The following is a 20,307-nucleotide window of genomic DNA, read 5'->3' on the forward strand; positions in this document are numbered from 1 at the left end:
TTTCCAACTCAACAGACTTAAAGCACCATCCCCACTCCTACAGACAAGTCATTCAAGAATTGCTGCATGGAGATGATTGCACCCTAAAGGCGCAACCCAAAGAAGGCCTGCAAATGATTGTAAACTGTTTTGCCGTATTGGCCAGGTGTTATGAGCTGACGATAGGCCGGGAAGAAAATGCAGGGAAGATCAGTCTGTACAAGGAAAGCCAGACCCACTACCAAAAAAAAGCCCCACCAATACTGGCAACACAGACCTAAACACCGTCACAGAATTATGTGACCTGGAGATATGACCAGTGGTGCAATGACAGACAGGGAAATAGAAAATCGACCCAAGAAAGCCAGCACATCCCTTTGGAGACTATTAAACAGTGTGGTGGCAGCATGTTTGTTAGGCTACAATCAATCAATGCTATCTATTTTCAGTCGATGGTATTCACTGTTTCCTGTGTGCAAAGCACTGTATTAAGTGCTTGGGAGAGTACAATACAGGTCAAATTAAAAGTCTTGTAGTGCTGCCCAACGTCCTTTTTTTTCCCCATGACATCTGTTAAGTGCTTACTATGTGCTAGGCACTGTTCTAAGCGCTGGGTAGATACAATGTAATCAGATTGGACACATTTCATGTCCTACATGGGGCTCACAGTCTAAATCCCCGTTTCCCAGATGAGGGAACCGAGGCACAGAGAAGTGAAGTGACTTGCCCAAGGTCACCCAGCAGACAAGTGGCGGAGCCGGGACCAGAACCCAGGTCCTCTGACTCCGAGGCCCGTGCTCTATCCACTAAGGTACGCTGTTTCCATATTCAACAGCAAATGGTAAGAAGCTAACATACGCTGTTTCTATATTCAACAGCAAATGGTCAGGAGCTAACAAACAATCGAGTTCTGGAACAAAGTCAGTTTCCTGGTATCAGAGCTATGTGACTCACCTCAAAACAGCTGTGCTGGGTGGTACGTGTAAAAAGAATGGACAGCAGAAGGATACCCAAATAGCCGGAAACGGCAAGACCACAAGCATGGAGGACAGAGGAAACACTTTAAAGCTACAATAAAAGCCTCAGGCAGTGCTGCACCTCAGCGAAAAACGGGGAGTCAACTGTCAAGACACACCAGCACGGCGCACTGCAATCAAGAAGGGAGTTCTTTTCTACCGGAAATTTTGTAAAGATCATGAGAAGAGGCAAAGCAAGAACAGCGTCAGGTGCTACTATCGTGACAGCATAAAGGGTAAAGTTTTTTGTGCCTGCACACAGTGTGGTTGGGACCGTAGGCCTCACATTGGCCTTTTCGGCGACACGTATGCGCGCGCGTGCTCACACACACACACCTAAGTGGGGTCTCCTTTAGGCATGAAGGGGCAACTATATGTATAGAAAATAGATCTTACTGGTCCCAGGGCCACAGTTTTTTTCTTCAGAGTTTGGGGTTCTGCTTGCCTCTGGGATCCCTGCTACCTCACCCCACTTTTTGCACCGACATGCAAGATGGAGCTGCTCAGGAGGAGCAGCAGCCAAATAGCATGGTCTTCCCCTCCCCGATTCCTGCTTTCTAATGAGGGTGGTGCAGCCTTAGCCGGCAGCAGCCACTGCAGCTCTGCCCTTCACAAAAGGGTCAGTCAATTCTCCAAAGCTTCCAGCAAGGCAGACCCTGGATAGTCCTTAACTTGGGGCTGGAAACCGCCCGAAAAGGCGGGGTAGCAAATCTCATAGCTCCCCAGTCCTCGCTCCACCAGGCGACAAACCTCAGCCCAAGAGAGAGCTCTAGGAGAGGCCAAAGGAAAGTCACGCAGCCCATTCTGGGAGTCCTGGGCTCATTCACTTTCGATCCTCCAGTGACCAGGGCCAGCCCAGGGAAGGAGACTCGCCTGCTCAGTGTGGCTCCCACGGCCCTCTCTCAGGCGTTTCTTTCCTCGGGCTCTCCCAACAGTCCACCGAGGAGCATCTCAATTGAAGAAGCGTCTCCACGTCCTGCCCGATCGGCGCAGCTCCCCAATCCCCGGGAGGTGGGGGAACATTGTGTTCTTGGGCAGCCACTAGCAGAGGATGGGGCTCGAGCAGAATCCCAAGCTCCAACCTTAGGGCATATCTGACCCTCTGCCAACATACGGCAGCCAGCATCATCCATCTATCCATCATCGTCGATGGTATTTATTGAGAGCACTGTACGAAGCGCTTGGGAGGGGACAATACGACAGAGTTGGTAGACGCGGGGACCACCCACGATGACTTTACAGATTAAAGATGCTTTACCAATTCACATACTAGCAAAGCAGCGTGATTCAGTGGAAAGAGCATGGGCTTGGGAGTCAGGTCATGGGTTCAAATCCCGGCTCCGCCAATTGTCAGCTGTGTGACTTTGGGCAAGTCACTTCACTTCTCTGGGCCTCAGTTACCTCATCTGTAAAATGGGGATGAAGACTGTGAGCCCCACGTGGGACAACCTGATCACCTTATATCCTCCCCAGCACTTAGAACAGTGCTTTGCACATAGTAAGCGCTTAACAAATGCCATCATTATTATTATTAATTCAGGAAGCCTCCCTCTAAGTGAAAGTTAGTTACTAGTTACGCGACCCCCCCGACCCAGACTGAGCCCCCTCCTTCCTCTCCCCCTCGTCCCCCTCTCCATCCCCCCGTCTTACCTCCTTCCCTTCCCCACAGCACCTGTATATATGTTTGTAAATATTTATTACTCTTTTTACTTGTACATATCTATTCTATTTATTTTATTTTGTTAATATGTTTGGTTTTGTTCTCTGTCTCCCCCTTCTAGACTGTGAGCCCACTGTTGGGTAGGGACTGTCTCTATATGTTGCCAACTTGTACTTCCCAAGCGCTTAGTACAGTGCTCTGCACACAGTAAGCACTCAACAAATACGATCGATTGATTGATTGATTGAGGTGAGAGTTTATACAATTTTCCCCCCAAAGCTTTGTTAGAACTAATGCTTTCCTCCCGCCTCCTGCCCCCCTATACCGAGTTGCTGATTATGGGCTACGCTTTTTATAACAAGGCTCCCCATTCTCTTGCTGGAGAAACTGAGGAACAGAGCGGGGAAGAGATGCAGCTAAGGCCACCCGAGGACAGGGTACGGAGCAGGAGGCAGAACCCTGGGCTCCAGACTCCCAGGCTCCCGCCCTAAAGAGCTCAGTCCGCTTCTTCCACGAGTGAGTTTTCTCCACAGCCTCCATCCCTACGGCTTTGGTTCAAGCAGCAAAACCCAGTTCTGTCCCCCGTGTCCCCCGGAGCTCGGCAGCAACCGCAAACGCAGAACAGGATTCTCAGTGACATGTGATGCTTAGCTCCGCCACATCTGCTCTCCGCACAGGAGGCGGCTTGGGGCCCCGTCGGGTCTCATTAGCGACTCCCTACCTCTGAGTCTGACAAGGCTGTCTGAGGCAGAGATCCAGCCTGAGGTGTTAGCAAAGGAATGTTACACAGCCATGGTGCCAGAGGACGCTGATGGCCCCCGTGCTCTCCTCCCCAACGGGGAGCAGAAGCCACCTCAAGCCACCCAGACCTCAGCCACGCACCCCGTCCCCTTCTCCAGCTTGCTTCTCCCAAGGACTCCAGCTAGGAAAGCAGCAGAGCCTCACCCGGTAGTAGCACTCCCATCTGGAGGGGAATGGCGTTGGGGAAGAAAATTCCTGCTCCTTAGAGCACAGCTCCGGGTCCCCTCGGGGCCAGGATTCACATTCCTGCCTCTGGGATGGTGATGATGGTGATCAATCAATGGTATTTACTGAGTGCTGACAGTGTGCACAGCACTGTGCTAAGCACTTGGGAGGGTCTAATGCAACAGAGTTAGCAGACATGCTTCCTGCCCATAAGGAGTTTACAGTCTAGAGGGGATCAATCAATCAATCAATCGTATTTATTGAGCGCTTACTGTGTGCAGAGCACTGTACTAAGCGCTTGGGAAGTCCAAGCTGGCAACATATAGAGACAGTCCCTACCCAACAGTGGGCTCACAGTCTAAAAGGGGGAGACAGAGAACAAAACCAAACATACTAACAAAATAAAATAAATAGAATAGATATGTACAAGTAAAATAAACAGAGTAATAAATATGTACAAACATATATACAGGTGCTGTGGGGAAGGGAAGGAGGTAAGATGGGGGGGGATGGAGAGGGGGACGAGGGGGAGAGGAAGGAAGGGGCTCAGTCTGGGAAGGCCTCCTGGAGGAGGTGAGCTCTCAGTAGGGTCTTGAAGGGGATGATGATGATGATAATTGTGGCTTTTGTGAAGTGCTTACTATGTGCCAAGCACTGTACCAAGTGCTGGGGGGGATACAAGGTCATCAGGTATGACAGTCCCTGTTCCTCCTGGGGCTCATCAATCTAGGGCGGAGGGTGAACAGAATCCCCCATTTTACAGATGAGGCAATGAAGGCCCAGAGAAGTGAAGTCACTTGCCCAAGGTCGCCCAGCAGGCAAGTGACGGAGCCACCATTAGAACTCGGGTCCCCTGACTCTCGGGCCCGGCTCTTTCCGCTAGACCCCCTCCACTTCTCTGGAAGCACTTCACCCTTATCCTGCTTCTCAGGCTGGATCCCTCTGCGGCAGCTCCCTCCCTCCGCCCCCCCGAACACACACACACACACACACACACACACACACACACACACACACACACCACACACACAAACACACTCTCTGTCTCTCTGTCTCTCTCTCTCCCTCTCTCTAGCCCCTGCTAGGAGTCAATGATCTCTATGGAGTACCCACTGCGGGTAGGGCTTCAAAGGGCTTTTCTGACTCTGGGGCTAATGAGCTGGTCGGGGCTCTAGGCCTGAGGACTTAACAGGCACTTAGTAAATACTGCTGACTGACAGACTGAGAAACCTGGAAAATGATAACGGAGAGGAGCCCTGGCAAAGTCAACAGCAAGTGAGATGCAGATTTGCAACGAGCCATGTCATTCACTTGTGGGGTAAGAGAGACAGGCAGCATATCAAAGCAGGAGAAGGACCGTATGGTGAGCTCCCATTAAGAACCATCATTCAGCTTGAGACATCCTGATACAGTACAAGGATGACAGAGACCACTCAGGTACAAGCAGCGTGGCTCAGTGGAAAAAGCCTGGGCTTGGAGTCAGAGGTCGTGGGTTCTAATCCTGACTCCGCCACTTGTCAGTTGTGTGACTTGGGCAACTCACTTAACTTCTCTGTGCCTCAGTTATCTCATCTGTAAAACGGGGATCAAGACTGTGATCTCTCCCTCCCCTCCGTCCCTCGGCAGGGATGTTGTGAAGGCTGGGGAGCCATACAAGGGCGCCAGAAAAAAGATACTGTGGAAACTCTAAGGATTATTGCTTTAGGTTTTGAAGGGACTAAATCTGACTTACTTGATCCAGTCAGGAGCCTGGGGCCAAGGCCAGAAACCTACCCAGTGAGGTGGCTGGCGGGGTGGAGAAGGGAGAAGGGGCTAGAGTGTTTTCAGGCAGGAGTCCCAGAGGGGATGCTAAGAGTAGTGATGGAAAACTAAAAAAGGAAAAAAAAAAAAAAAGGCTAAAGGTCAGAATTCAGCCTGACTGTGAGAACTATTAAGGTTGTGGACTCAGCCAACGCATGGATGCCTCACTCCCATGCTTAGGGGAGCCAGTTAAAAATAAGCCAGACCCTAGAGAATCCACCCTGCCAATACAGTCCTGTCCTGGCCCCTCTGGAGGGAGGAGGGCCTGGTCTCTTCTCAGGATCTGCCCCAAACTGCCCCAGCCCCGCGAACCAAGGGGCCCTGCTCCGCGGCTACCCTCTACCGCACACTCTCAGCTAGCCCGGAGTTCCTTGGCTCATGGTCAACCTTTACAAGACCTGACGGGAGCTGGATGCGGTCTCCCCGGGGCTGGTCTCCTCCCGAGGTCCCGAGCCTCTCCCTCCCTTCCCGCGTTCTGACAAGACCTGATCTGGTGACAGAGGAGGTAACCCAATCAGGGATTGCGTCTGTTTACTGTTGTATTGACCTCTCGCAAGCACTTAGTACAGTGCTCTGCACCCAGTGAAAGCTCAATAAACACAACTGAATGAATGAATACCACTAGTAGACACATGCAGAGAAAGAGAGATAATGACCCGGAACTACAGCTACAAACCCGAAGGGGAAGGCTGGAACTTCAGGGAGAGAGAGCGAGCTGGGGGAAGAATACAGAAGAGGGGGGAGAAAGCGGAAGACTTGGAAAAAAACTACAATGAGAAGGAGTAAATTGAGAAGGAAATGAAAGGTGTGAAGAGACAGAGGAAAAAAAAAAACCCTCTCCCCCGCCCCTCCACCAAAAAAAGTCCTCTAAACGTTTTCTGGATCTCCACTAGGACAAAATATAGATATCTAGAACATAAATGACAAAAACATATGTTCTCATCTGTCTTTTATGCATTCAAGTCAACAAAACTGCCAGACACATTATAAAGGGGTATTATAAATACAAGCCAGCAGGAGACTGGAATGATTGGTGCTACTGGAGTTGTGCAGGGAGGGTTAATCTAGGAAGTCTTTGTGGGACAGGTGAGCTAAGTAGACTTTTCACAGATTAAGGAATACGGTGTGGTGAAAGGTGGTGTGCTCCAGGCCGAGATAATAATATGCACGGAGCCAGCGTGGTAGAGTGGATTTCCTGGGCTCATATGGTCAGTGAGTGAGAAAAACCAGGGTATAATACAGGAGTCCCAATTCTCAGGCCCTGCTATTGCCTGTTAAACATATTCTCTCCCTCAGTCTTCGAGAACCTGAAAATGTCAAGTGTCTCACAAATGCCAAACATTATTAAGTACCCACACCTCACAACAGCAAGGTGACGTTGCTTGGTGGAACAGAACAGGGCTGGGACTTAGAGGAGTTACAGTTCTGCCAGTCATATGCTGCGTAATCTCGAGTGAAACCACGCGACTTCGCTACCTTGGTTTCTCCCATATCCCGATCAATCAATAGTATTTATTTTTAATTTTTTATGGTATCTGTTAAGCACTTACTTTGTGCCAGGCACTGTACTAAGTGCAGGGCTTAGTTAATACAAAGTTAATCAGGTTGGACACAGTCCCTATCCCACACAGGGCTCACAGTCTTAATCTGTAGAATCTTGTAAAAGCAGCTTGGCTTTAGTGGAAAGGGCACGGGCTTGGGAGTCAGAGGTCGTGGGTTTGAATTCCGTCTCTGCCACTTGTCAGCTGTGTGACTTTGGGCAAGTCACCTAACTTCTCTGTGCCTCAGTAACCTCATCTGTAAGATGTGGACCAAGACTGTGAGCCCCACGTGGGACAACCTGATAAGCTTGTATCTACCCCAGTGCTTAGAACAGTGTTTGGCAAATACCACTATTATTATTATTATTATTAATCCCCACTTTCAAGATGAGGTAACAGGCACAGAGAAGTTGAGTGACTTTCCCAAGATCACACAGCAGACACGTGGTGAAGCCAGGATTAAAACCCAGGTCCTTCTGACTCCCAAGCCTGTGCTCTAACCACTAGGCCATGATGCTTCTCACTGGATGCTTGCTTGGTGCAGAGCACTATACTGAGCACTTGGGAGGAGCACAATACAGTCGAGTAAGGAGAGACGATCCCAGCCCTCGAGGAGCTTACAATCCAGCAGGGGAGACGGATGGTAAAATGAACTGCAGGACGCGATAGAGCATAAAGATAGGTACAGAAATGCAACAGGCGGACGGGTACGCGGGTTGGCGCGTTACGAGCTCGTGGGGTGATATTTCACCTCTGTGCCTGAGGCTGTAGTTGTAAAGTGCTCTATTCCACACTGTCCGCACTTCAAGACATTAGCTTGCCCAAGTAAGGTGAACGTTGCATTCCATAATGAGTTCTGCTCAGACATTCAGGGTGCTGACAAAAACAAACAAGAGGTCAACAAGTGGGGTGGCCCATGGCCAGGAGCTACAGCTGCTAGCCTTGCCAGTCAACGTGCAATGGAGGGAGAGAGAGCACGCGAGAGCATACGTGCGTATGTGTGTCGGACAGGGTGCCCAGAGCCACCTATCATCACTACCGGAAAAAAAGACTTAAAGGCAGGTCCTGCTGATGGGAAGGATTCTCCTTCCTCCTCCCCGATGGACAGCAAGACCATCCAAGACCGGAGCTGGAATCCAGGTGGGTGCCCAGTCTAAGGGAATGCTCCAAGCTGCAATCAATCAACCGATCGATCGATCAGCGGTATGGATCGGGTGCCTACTTCGGACAAAGCCCTGCACTCTTTGCTTGGGAGAATACGACAGCCATGAGACGTGTGTCCCCTAACCCCAGGGAGCTTCCAATCAAATGGAGGAGACGGACAAAAATGCCTTCTGTATATAGTGGGAGCAGGAGGAGGAAGAATGGGAAAATCACAGGTAATAGCATGAATGTGGCAGAATTAAATAGCTGATTAAATCACTGGATGTCCAACTGAATATGCAGAGGTACCTAAGGTTTGTGGACGGGAATAAAATACATACAAACTCAGGGTGGCTGTTTGATCACTCTTGCCCTGAGCTAGAAGCTGCTCTGAACTGTACGGCCTGGACTGCAGAGAAGGAAAACAGCTTCAGGCCTAAGTGCCTGGAGCCCCTCTCCAGTGTCTTGCCAGGAATCAGTCTCCCCACACGGGCACAGAGGACGGGTCCCAGCTCCAGGCTCACGGTTAAGCAGTAAGTACTGGGAAAATCTGATGAAGGACCCTTCGGGACGCCACATTGGGTCCCTGGAACCCTCACAGACCGCCCAGAGACAGCCACCCTCTGAGCCTGTGGGCCGGCGGCTCCGAATTCTCGGCACAAGTAAAATAAAAATCTTGGTGGTATTTGGTAAGCGCTTACTATGTGCCAAGCTGGGGTACATACAAGATCATCAGTCTCACACTGAGCTCACAGTCTAAGTAGGAGGGAGAACAGGTATTGGAATCCCCATTTGGCAGATGAGGGAACCGAGGCCCAGAGAAGGGAAGTGACTTGCCCGGAGGAGCCAGGATTAGAACTCAGGTCCTCTGACACCCAGGCCCTTGTGTTTTCCACTAGGCAACACTGTTTCTCTTCTCACCCATGAGTGAAAGGGTCAGCCCAGAGAACCGATGAGGGTGTTCACGGGCGCGATCGTCCCGGTGCTGGCTCTCTTTTAGTGGAGAAAGGCCGGGCCATTCAAAAGCCAAGGGCCTCCAGATTTCCAACTCCTTTGTTACCTCCTCCACATTGCCTTGCCCTCATTATCAATATTTATTAAATCACCTGGAGACAGAAAGAGGGAGAGAGAAAGTCACCCGGTTGCTGTTCTTCCTCCAAAGAGACCTGACCCAATTTAGCTACTCCTCAAACCTCAGAGACCCCAGTTGCTCACCTTGAGCAATCTTCAGACTAGGTCTCACCTTCTCTACCTACCCCTCACTTCCCACCCTCCACCGAGGGGCACACGAGTCCCGTTGCGCTGGAACGGGTGGGCGGGAAATGCCAGAGAGGAAGATGGTTGGGTGAGCCCTCTCGACTTTCGGTCTCAAGCAGGCGGCCAGGCTTCGGACTGGTGGCCTGCCCTTTAGGAAGCCCAGGCTGGGCCCTCTCAATCCATCGACCAACCAACGGAGCGTCGCAGATGAGATCAATCAAAATTCCAGGACTCTGAGGCAGGGAGGATGGTGGGGTTATCCACCGAGATGGGCAAGGCAGGAGGGGGGAATGGCAGACCTGGATAGTCAACAGAGCCACGGGTGGCAAATATCCTGGAGTCCCTTTGTCCATCAGCCTGGCAACTGAAGGGGGGAAAAAAAATTTACCCCACCCAATATGGGGATTGTGGAAGGACTTTTTCCTCCGCTTCCTGGGCTCTGAGGCCGCCCTTTTCTGCTTGTCTGGTTTGATGGATCCACTCAGAAATGGCCGAGGTAAAGGAAATGGCTCCTAGGGCAACTGGGGAGGTTTTGGTCAGTGCGCTGGACTTGCACCTTCTGACAACTGCACTGGGCATGGTTATTGTCGCGCACGTCCCAGATGGGCTCTGAGGGCAGTACAGCAATGGCCCCAAATGCAGGCCCAGACGAGGCCAATCAGAACTACCGTCCACAGATGCTGGGGTGCAGCTGTGGCCTCAGACATCTGTAGATGCCAAAACCGTGGTCTGGCTCAGGAGCCTGCTAGTCACAAAGGCAGCAGGGCACAGAGGGTGCTAAGGGAGGGGCAGCCCAGAGCACCTCAGAGAACAGGGAGAAAAAACAGACCACACTTCAGTGTCACTCAACAGCACCTGGCACACACCCCCTGCCACCCCCACCCCCCAAGACATGAAGCTTCGGTGAGTCCCGTGCCCCAAGATTTCTGGAAGACAGCAAGGCAAGCAAGATGGACTGCTTGCCCAGCTCCTAATAACCAAAGAGGGAGTCAGAAGCCTTGGGTCTCCAAGCCAAAGACTCGCTGATCTTACGATCCAAAACAGCCAACACTGTAAATTGTGATAACTCCACACTCGGACCATCTTCCTTTCAGAGTTCAGAGTACATCTTCAAAGAAGTTACCCATGGCTCCCTCCAGCAGCCCCGCTGGGGAACTGCCTTCCTGGAAAGGCTTGGGAATACAACCACATTCCATCATCCCTACAAACCGAACTCCACAAAGCCCCAGTTTCCACTACGAGGAAGATTTAGAGGGCAGAATGAAAGCCCAAATTCCTTCCGTGAGGATTTGTTCCTGGAATTAATAAGAAACAGTTATACCATGCCAGAGAGATCCTAGATGCTACGCAATGCCACGGCCTTAGAATAAATCATCCAAAATTAAACATCAAGTGGGGTGAGATGGGAAGGGAAGGGGAAGGAGCTACAAGGCATTTTACACCATAGAAGATCTGGGCTCTGACAACTGTTTTGTAAATTGATCCTCCACTCTGTTGCCCAAACCACCTTCCTCACACGTTGATCGGAACACTTCATTCCGTCCCTCATAAAGCTCCAACTGTTGCCCGTTTCCCACCACGTCAAGCAGAAACTCTTAACCGTTGGCTTCAAGGCCCTCCACCAGTCAATCAAAGGTATCGATTGAGCCCTTACTGTGCGCAGAGCATTGTACTAAGCACTTGGGAGGGTACAACAGAGTTGACAGACATGTTCCCTTCCCACTACAAGCTTACAGTCTAGAGGCCACATGTCTGAGTCACAGACATGTTCATACCAGCTCTCTCCTTCTTACGTATTTGCTCTCCCTGCTCATAACAACCCAGCTCATGCTCTTAGCTATTCCCAAATATAACTTCTAACTATACCTAGCTCTGGACTCTCCTGGAACTCCTTCCCTCTTTAAATCCACCAGATCACATCTTTTAGACTGTGAGCCCACTGCTGGGTAGGGACTGTCTCTATATGTTACCAACTTGTACTTCCCAAGCGCTTAGTACAGTGCTCTGCACACAGTAAGCGCTCAATAAATATGATTGATGATGATTGATGATGATCACAGCTCACCCAACATTCAAAACCCTCTTGAAATCTCACTTCTGCCAGAAGGCATTCCTCAACTAATAATAGTGGTATTTTGTTAAGCACCTACCATGTGCCAAGCACTGTACTAAGCCCCAGTTCTTGTCCCACACAGGGCTAACAATCCGAGTAGGAGGGAGAACAGGTATTGATCCCCATTTTGTGGATGAGGGAGCTGAGGCACAGAGAAGCTAAGTGACTTGCCCATGGTCACACAGCAGGTAAGCAGAGGAGCTGAGATTAGAACCCAGGTCCTCCAACTTCCCGGCCGTTGCACTTTCCACTAGGTCATGCTGCTTCTCATCAGCCACCCTTAGCACTTAAGTCTATAGCAATGTATTTATTCCCTTCATCTTGTTATAAAGCATTCATTCATATTACCATGCTGCTGCTGTTGTCAGTTGTCTCGAGAGATTTCCTCCTGTTCCTGTCTATTGTGGATCAACAATTTGTGTCCAGCATTAGCAAGCTAGCTCCTCAAGGGCAGGGACCTATTTCTCAAGCACCTACTACAGTGCAACGCACCAAATAGGCACTCCACAAATACTACTATGGCCCCCGGGTCTTTGGCTTTTATCGAACGCTTCCAAGCATCTGGTAGGCACTCAATAAATGCTACTGAATGAATGAAGAAGGGAGGAGACTTTTGCTAGCTAAGGAGGAATCACTCACTAGGACTGAGTATGTACCTACAGAGTGAACTGGATCCTATGAGAGAACTAGGAGGTGGAGATCAGGGGATAGTGGGGAAAGAGAGACTGCAGTGAGGGAGTGTGCATGTGTGTTCGTGTGTCGGGGTGGGGGGAAAGACTGGGATGAGGGACGGTGGGGGGAGAGGACATGACAATGAGACCTGGTGGAATTGGGACTCAGAAGATAATAATAATTGTGGGGTTTTTTTTTAAGTGCTTACTATGTGTCAGGCACTGTTCTAAGTGCTGGGATGGATACAAACAAATCGGGTTGGACACAGTCCCTTGTCCCATGCGGGGCTCACAGTTTCAATCTCCATTTTACAGATGAGGTAACAGGCACTCCCTCTCAGGCTCGCACCTTGAGAGTTTCCAGTACTCTACCAGTCACGACTACAGGAGGGAGAGTCAAGCAGAAGGCTATCCATTCCATTCCTAGCTTGGGCAGTGGCTAGTGAGTGGACGGCAATCTGCTACAAGTCAAAACTCACCTGTGCTGGGCAGCAGCGGCATGGAAGAGAATCAAGGGCAGAGACTCATTTACTGCATGGAAGAAGGCACCTCCGCATTTTTACCAAGAAAACTCTACAGATACAATACCAGAACGATTGCAGATGGAAGTGGGGCGTTCTGGTAGAGGTGTGTCTATGGCGTTGCTATGGGTCGGACACGACTCGACAGCATAAGACAATGACGACAACAACTGGGGCACAGAGAAGTGAAGTGACTTGCCCAAGGTCACACAGCAGACAAGTGGCAGAGCTGGAATTAGAACCCTTGACCTTCTGACTCCCAGGACTGTGTTCTATCTGGGATCAGGGCTGGATCTGATCCGATTGTCTCATCAATCCCAGAGCCTACTGCGTTGTAAGGGCTTAATAAATACCATCAATAAGACAGGGGAACAAATATCTTCACCAATCAAAAATTCCAGGGAGACACAGATACTCTGGCTTCTGCCTTCAACCCAGGCCGGAATCAATGACGTTAGTGGAGCTGCAAGAACATCAAAGGAACATGCCTCCAGGGACAACTTAGAAGGTTGCAGCCTGGCCCCAGAACAGAGGGTACTGAGGCTGGAGGTTGGTCGGAAGGAGTGCCCATCTGACCCACATAGGACAAGCTCTCAAATGCCGGGCAGAGACCCAGAACGAGCGACTGCAGTTCTGGAGAGGGAAAGGGATTTGCAGAGAGAAAAGACAGCCCCAACACCGGGACCTGCCATGGGTTTACAAACCAAACCCACACGTTTCGATCTGAAAAAAGGTCAACAAAAGGTCTGTGAAGCAAGCACCAAGGAGAGCTGGCCAAAAGCCTCCTGGACCACCGAGGAGAAAGCCAGGCACCTTCCCATCTAGCGCACTGTGAGCCAGGGGTATGTACCAGGCACAGCTCCCTTTTCTAACCCAGAAATCCCGAGCCTCTGAAGGGAATCAGAGACCCTGCCGTTTGTTTCGGTAGAAGCAGGTCAGAGCTAGGGATGGAGGAGCCCTTTCGGGGTTGAGGGGGAGGGGGTTAAGGTGGAGGGGATGGATAGGAAATATCTTGGAGGAGGCTTCTTCTTTGAGAAGCAGCGTGGCTTATTCCTTCATTCATTCGTATTTATTGAGCACTTACTATGTGCAGAGCACTGTACTAAGCGCTTGGAAAGTACAAGTTGGCAGCACATAGAGACGGCCCCTACCCAACAATGGGCTCACAGCCTAGTAACGGGCTTAGTGGAAAGAGCACCAGCTCCGGAGTCAGAGAACATCGGTTCTGAACACGGCTCTGTTACTTGTCTGCCGTGTCACCTTGGGCGAGCCACTTAACTTCTCTGTTCCTCAGTTACCTCATCTGTAACATGGGGAGTAAGACTGTCCCCACGTGGGACAACCTGATTACCTTGTATCTACCCCAGTACCTAGAACTGTGCTTGGTATATAGTAAGTGCTTAAAAAAATACTATAATTATTATTATTAGGAGGCTGAGAGGCAGCATGGCCTAATGGAAAGTCCCAACTCTGCCACTTCCCTGCTGTGGGCAAGTCACTTAGCTTCTCTGTGCCCCAGTCTCCTCATCTCTCAAATGGGGATAAAATACCATTTCTCCTTGTCTGTGAGCCCTGCCTGGGACAAGGACTATGTCTGATCTGATTATCTTGTAGTTGTTCCCAAACTCAGCACAGACTGTGCTTGGCACTTAATCACCATCATTATCATCATCATCATTATACTATTATTATTGCTATTACTGTCAGAGGGCTGGGATGAGGGCTAATGGTGGAGGTAGCTTAGGGAAGCCCCTCTCAGGGTCACATCTGGAGAGTTTCCAGTCCTCTACCAGTCTCCACTACGGGAGGGAGAGTCAAGCAGAGGCCTACCCATTCCATTCCTAGCTTGGGCAGTGGCTAGCGAGTGGAAGGCAATCTGCTGCAAGTTAAAATTCTCCTGTGCTGGGCAGTATGGGACAGAGTTGAGGGCGGAGACTCAAGTTTACTGTGCGGAAGGAGGCAATGGTAAACCACCTCCCTATTTTTACCAAGGAAACTCTATGGACACACTACCAGAACGAATGCAGGTGGAGGTGGGGCGTTCTGCGGCGTCGCTATGGGTTGGGGACAACTCGACGGCATAAGACAGGGCACGTTTCGGGAACCAGACAGGCGGGGGTTCCTCTGGGGACACGGTGATTCTTTCGGCCAATGCCAGACCCAAGAATCACCAGATAAAGCAGGGTCCCCAGCAAGGACGGATCAGTTACAGGGGTGAGAACCACCCGTGAGACCCGCTGGCCAACCCCAACCCAATAAGGTTGCCCACCGAGGAGATGCCCAGGGCACCTACGCGGCCAGGCTCGGCCCCCTTGGCTGGGATCCAGGAGGTGGAAGTGGATATTGATCAATCCACGGCATCTATGGAGAAGCAGCATGGCCTAGTGGATAGAGCATGGGCCTAGGCGTCAGAAGGACCTGGGTTCTAACCTCACCTCCGCTACTTTCCTGCTGTAAGGCCTAGGGTGAGGCACCTCACTTCTCTAGGCCCGTTACCTCATCTGTAAAATGGGGATTAAGACGGTGGGCCCCATGAGGGACAGGGACTGTGTCCAACCCGATTTGCTTGCACCTACCCCAGCGCTTAGTACACACAGTGAGCGCTTAACAAGTACCATCAAACAAGCAGACACGTCCCCTGCCCATAACGAGGTAACAGTCTAAAGGGACTGTCTAGAGGGATTACAGATCCGCTTGGAATCTGTGGGTGTGCACATACTGGTGCCTCACAGTCTGTCCATCTGGGCATGGGGCTTGGGCTGTGCCAGCCTGGGCCCGTCTTGGCAGAGCTGGGGAGGCCCCTGAGCAGTCCTGGAGGCAAGTTCTGCCAAGCCCAGCCACCCTGGCAAGTAATTCCAGTCGATAAATATAGCCAAATGCCTGATGCCAAGGCCAGGAACATGAAAGGAAGTCCTGGCCAGGAGAGGCTGGTTGAGGCAGCGGGAGGGAGGTTGCTTTGGTAAATAGCTCCACCTCATGCCAAAAAAGCATCTCCATCTGCCGTTCAATGTTGCCCAGGGGGCTTCTGCCTACAGAGAGACGGCTACCCCCTCTCCCTCCTGTGTCACCCATGCACCTGGATCTGTACCCTTTCCAGCCCTTATTAGGGCTATTATGGCATTTGTGAAGTGCTTACTATGTGGCAAACACTGTTCTAAGTGCTGGAGTAGATACAAGGTAGTCGGGTCGGACACGGTCCCTGTCCCACATGGGGCTCACAGTCTTAATCCGCATTTTCCAGGTGAGGTAACTGAGGCCCGGAGAAGTGACGTGACTTACCCCAGGCCACACAACAGAGGTGTGGCGGAGCCAGGATTAGAACCCATGTCCTCTGGCTCCCAGGCCTGTGCTCTTTCCGCTAGGCCATGCTGCTTCCCAGGAGAGTAAACGCACCCTCAGCCCCACAGCTCTTCCGGACAGATCCGTACTTTATTTTGATGCCCACGTCTCCTCTAGATTGTAAGTTCCTGGTGGGCAGGGAACGAGTCCACATCTCTGCTGTACTGGACTCTCCCAACTGCTTACTCCAGTGTGCTGCATATGGTAAGCGCTCAATGAATACCACTGATTGACCAAGAGGCCACTCTCCCACGTAACTCACTTGTCAGTACATATCTGGAATTTATTTATATTAACATGTCTGTCGCCCCTCTAGACCGTAAGAGGGCAGGGAATTGTCTGTTGTTATACTGCTTGTACCCACCCCAGCGCTCAGTATGGCGCCTGGCACATAGTAAGCGCTTAACAAACGCTATTAGGATGATATCACATTCTCCCAACAGCTTAGTACAGTGATCTGCACACAGTGAGTGCTCAATTCATTCATTCATTCGTATTTATTGAGAGCTTACTGTGCGCAGAGCACTGTACTAAGCGCTTGGGAAGTACAAGTTGGCAACACATAGAGACAGTCCCTACCCAACAGTGGGCTCACAGTCTAGAAGGGGGAAACAGACAACAAAACAAAACATATTAACAAAATAAAATAAATATAATAAATATGCAAAAGTAAAATAGAGTAATAAATATATACAAACATATATATATGCATATATATATATGTATATATATACAGGTGCTGTGGGGAGGGGAAGGAGGTAAGGCGGGGGGATGGGGAGGGGGAGGAGGAGGAAAGGAAGGGGGGCTCAGTCTGGGAAGGCCTCCTGGAGGAGGTGAGCTCTCAGGAGGGCTTTGAAGGGCTAGCTTGGCGGATGTGCGGAGGGAGGGCATTCCAGGCCCAGGGGATGATGTGGGCCGGGGGTCGATGGCGGGACAGGCGAGAATGAGGCACAGTGAGGAGATCAGCGGCAGAAGAGTAGAGGGTACGGACTGGGCTGTAGAAGGAGAGAAGGGAGGTGAGGTAGGAGGGGGCGAGGTGATGGACAGCCTTGAATCTGAGGGTGAGGAGTTTCTGCCTGATGCGCAGATTGATTGGTAGCCACTGGAGATTTTTGAGGAGGGGAGTAACATGCCCAGAGCGTTTCTGGACAAAGATGATCCGGGCAGCAGCGTGAAGTACGGATTGAAGTGGGGAGAGACAGGAGGATGGGAGATGGGAGAGGAGGCTGATCCAGTAATCCAGTCGGGATAGGATGAGAGATTGAACAAGCAGGGTAGCGGTTTGGATGGAGAGGAAAGGGCGGATCTTGGCAATGTTGCGGAGCTGAGAACAGCAGGTTTTGGTGACGGCTTGGATGTGAGGGGTGAGTGAGAGAGCGGAGTACAGGATGACACCAAGGTTGCGGGCTTGTGAGACGGGAAGGATGGTAGTGCGGTCAACAGTGATGGGAAAGTCAGGGAGAGGGCAGGGTTTGGGAGGGAAGATAAGGAGTTCAGTCTTAGACATATTAAGTTTTAGATGGCGGGCAGGCATCCAGATGGAGATGTCCTGAAGGCAGGAGGAGACACGAGCCTGAAGGGAGGAAGAGAGAGCAGGGGCAGAGACATAGATTTGGGTGTCATCAGTGTAGAGATGATAGTTGAAGCCGTAGGAGTGAATGAGTTCACCAAGGGAGTGAGTGTAGATAGAGAACAGAAGGGGACCGAGAACTGACCCTTGAGGAACCCCTACAGTAAGGGGATGGGAGGGGGAGGAGGAGCCTGCAAAAGAGACTGAGAATGAACGGCTGGAGAGATAAGAGGAGAACGAGGAGAGGACAGAGTCTGTGAAGCCAAGGTTGGATAGCGTGTTGAGGAGATGGGTGGTCCACAGTGTCAAAGGCAGCTGAGATGTCGAGGAGGATTAGGATAGAGTAGGAACCGTTGGATTTGACAAGCAGGAGGTCACTGGTGACCTTTGAGAGGGCAGTTTCCGTGGAATGTAGGGGACGGAAGCCAGACTGGAGGGGGTCGAGGAGAGAGTTGAGGAACTCGAGGCAGCGCGTGTAGATGACTCGTTCAACGAGTTTGGAAAGGAATGGTAGGAGGGAGATAGGGTGATAACTAGAAGAGGAGGTGGGGTTGAGAGGGTTTTTTTAGGATGGGAGAGACGTGGGCATGTTTGAAGGCAGAGGGGAAGGAACCAGTGGAGAGTGAGCGGTTGAAGATGGAAGTTAAGGAGGGGAGGAGCAAGAGATTTCATAAGATGAGAGGGAATGGGGTCAGAAGCACAGGTGGCCGGAGTAGCACTTGAGAGGAGGGAGGAGATCTCATCTGAGGATACTGCTGGGAAGGATGGGAGAGTAGCGGAGAGGGTTGAGAGCCGGAGGGTTGGAGAACGGGGAGGAATGACTTTGGGGAGCTCAGACCTGATGGATTTAATTTTACTAATGAAGTAGGAGGCCAGATCGTTGGAGGTGAGGGAAGGAGGAGGGGGAGGAACAGGGGGCCCGAGAAGGGAGTTAAATGTACGGAAGAGCTGACAGGGATGATGGGCATGGGTGTCAATAAGGGAGGAGAAATAGTTTTGTCTGGAAGAGGAGAGGGCAGAGTTAAGGCAGGAAAGGATAAACTTTAAGTGAATGAGGTTGGCATGGTGTTTAGACTTTCGCCAGCAGCGTTCAGCAGCTTGAGCATAAGAGCGAAGGAGGCGGACAGTGGCAGTGATCCAGGGCTGTGGGTTAGTGGTACGAGAGCGGCGAAGGGAAAGGGGAGCGAGTGAGTCTAGCTGAGTAGGGAGGGTAGAGTTGAGAGCAGTAATCTGATCATCAACATTGGGTAGAGAGGAAAGGAAGGAGAGGTGGGGTGTGAGGTGCTCAGAAAGATGGATGGGGTCAAGAAAGCGGAGGTCTCTGTGAGGTAGTAACATAGATTTACAGGGGAGAGGAGTGTGAGTGAGGAGGCAGGTGAGAAGGTTATGATCAGAGAGAGGGATTTCAGAGTTGATGAGGGTGGAGATAGTGCAGCAGTAGGAGATGATGAGGTCGAGGGTGTGACCAAGTTGGTGAGTGAGCGAGGTGGGGTGGAGCAAGAGGTTGGCAGCGTCAAGGAGAGATAGAAGGCGGGCGGCAGAGGAGTCACTACCAACTGGCTGAGTGCTGTGCTGAACTTACTGTTCATTATGGCGTTTATGAGGAGCTTACTATGCACCCAAGTCCCATCAGAGCCTAGAGAGATTAACCCTGCTCCGCCACAGTCTCACCCATCATGAGCCCTGTCTGCGCCTCAGTTCTGTCATCTGCAAAATAGGAATGACCCCAACTGTGACCTGCCTTCCAGGACTACCATGAACAGTACTAATCAAACCAAGAGTTACGTACAAGGCAAGTGTGATGTGCTGCAGCAACATGACACCACAACAACAGCCGCAGTCGACCATCCCCTCTTTGGGTCGGAGCCCAATGTGTGCGCTCCTGGCACCGGGACCCGGAATGTAAGATGCTGGAAACTCAAGAGTGGCTCCTTGCTTCAGTCTCCCCGACAGTGAGGGAAGGAGAAAGCCAGCAGAGTACTGCCACCTCTGGGGAGCAGGAAATTCTGGTATTTGTTAAGCGCTTACTGTGTGCCGGGCACTGTACTAAGCACCGGGAGGGATACAAGCAAATAGGGTTGGACACAGTCCCTGTCCCACGTGGGGCTCCTAATCTCAATCCTCATTTTACAGATGAAGTAACTGAGGTCCAGAGGAATGAAATGACTCGCCCGAAGTCGCACAGGTCGCAGTGGCGGAGCTGGGATTAGAACCCATGACCTTCTGACTCCCACGCCCACGCTCTATTCAGTCATTCAATCATATTTATTGAGCGCTTACTATGTGCAGAGCACTGTACTAAGCTCTTGGGAAGTACAAGTTGGCAACATATAGAGAGGGTCCCTACCCAACAACGGGCTCACAGTCTAGAAGGGGGAGACAGACAACAAAACAAAACATGTGGACAGGTGTCAAGTCGTCAGAATAAATATAAAGCTAGATCCACATCATTAAGAAAATAACTAGAATAGTAAATATGTACAAGTAAAATAAATAGAGTAATAAATCTGTACAAACACTATCCACTACGCCTCGCTGGTGGTGAGGCTCTCTCTGCTGCTGGGGGAGGGAGAGGGCAGAAGCAGCAACTTTTCCCCGGACTGAAGCTTTAAAGAAACCAAACTCCTTCCCACTGCTCGAGTTGGGGGTACCCCCTCGCCCCTCCAGCCATGGAGCACTGGTAAGAGAGGAGAGGACATCACCTGGAATATTTTTTTTGCTCTTCTAAGGG

At 51.0% G+C, this 20,307-nt stretch overlaps 1 protein-coding gene and 2 non-coding genes across 3 annotated transcripts in view; 2 read left to right on the forward strand and 1 right to left on the reverse strand.

Moving 5' to 3' along the window:
- Positions 1-20,307, reverse strand: part of RNF123 (ring finger protein 123) — a 149,676-nt gene that overhangs the window by 26,517 nt on the left and 102,852 nt on the right. The window lies entirely within an intron of this gene.
- Positions 12,478-12,615, forward strand: LOC119920454. Its single transcript, XR_005448199.1, has one exon. It is a non-coding gene; the product is annotated as a small nucleolar RNA SNORA7 (small nucleolar RNA).
- Positions 14,417-14,554, forward strand: LOC119920397. Its single transcript, XR_005448146.1, has one exon. It is a non-coding gene; the product is annotated as a small nucleolar RNA SNORA7 (small nucleolar RNA).

This window comes from Tachyglossus aculeatus, chromosome X1, assembly GCF_015852505.1.
Source record: "Tachyglossus aculeatus isolate mTacAcu1 chromosome X1, mTacAcu1.pri, whole genome shotgun sequence".
Classification (NCBI taxonomy): Eukaryota; Metazoa; Chordata; class Mammalia; order Monotremata; family Tachyglossidae; genus Tachyglossus; species Tachyglossus aculeatus.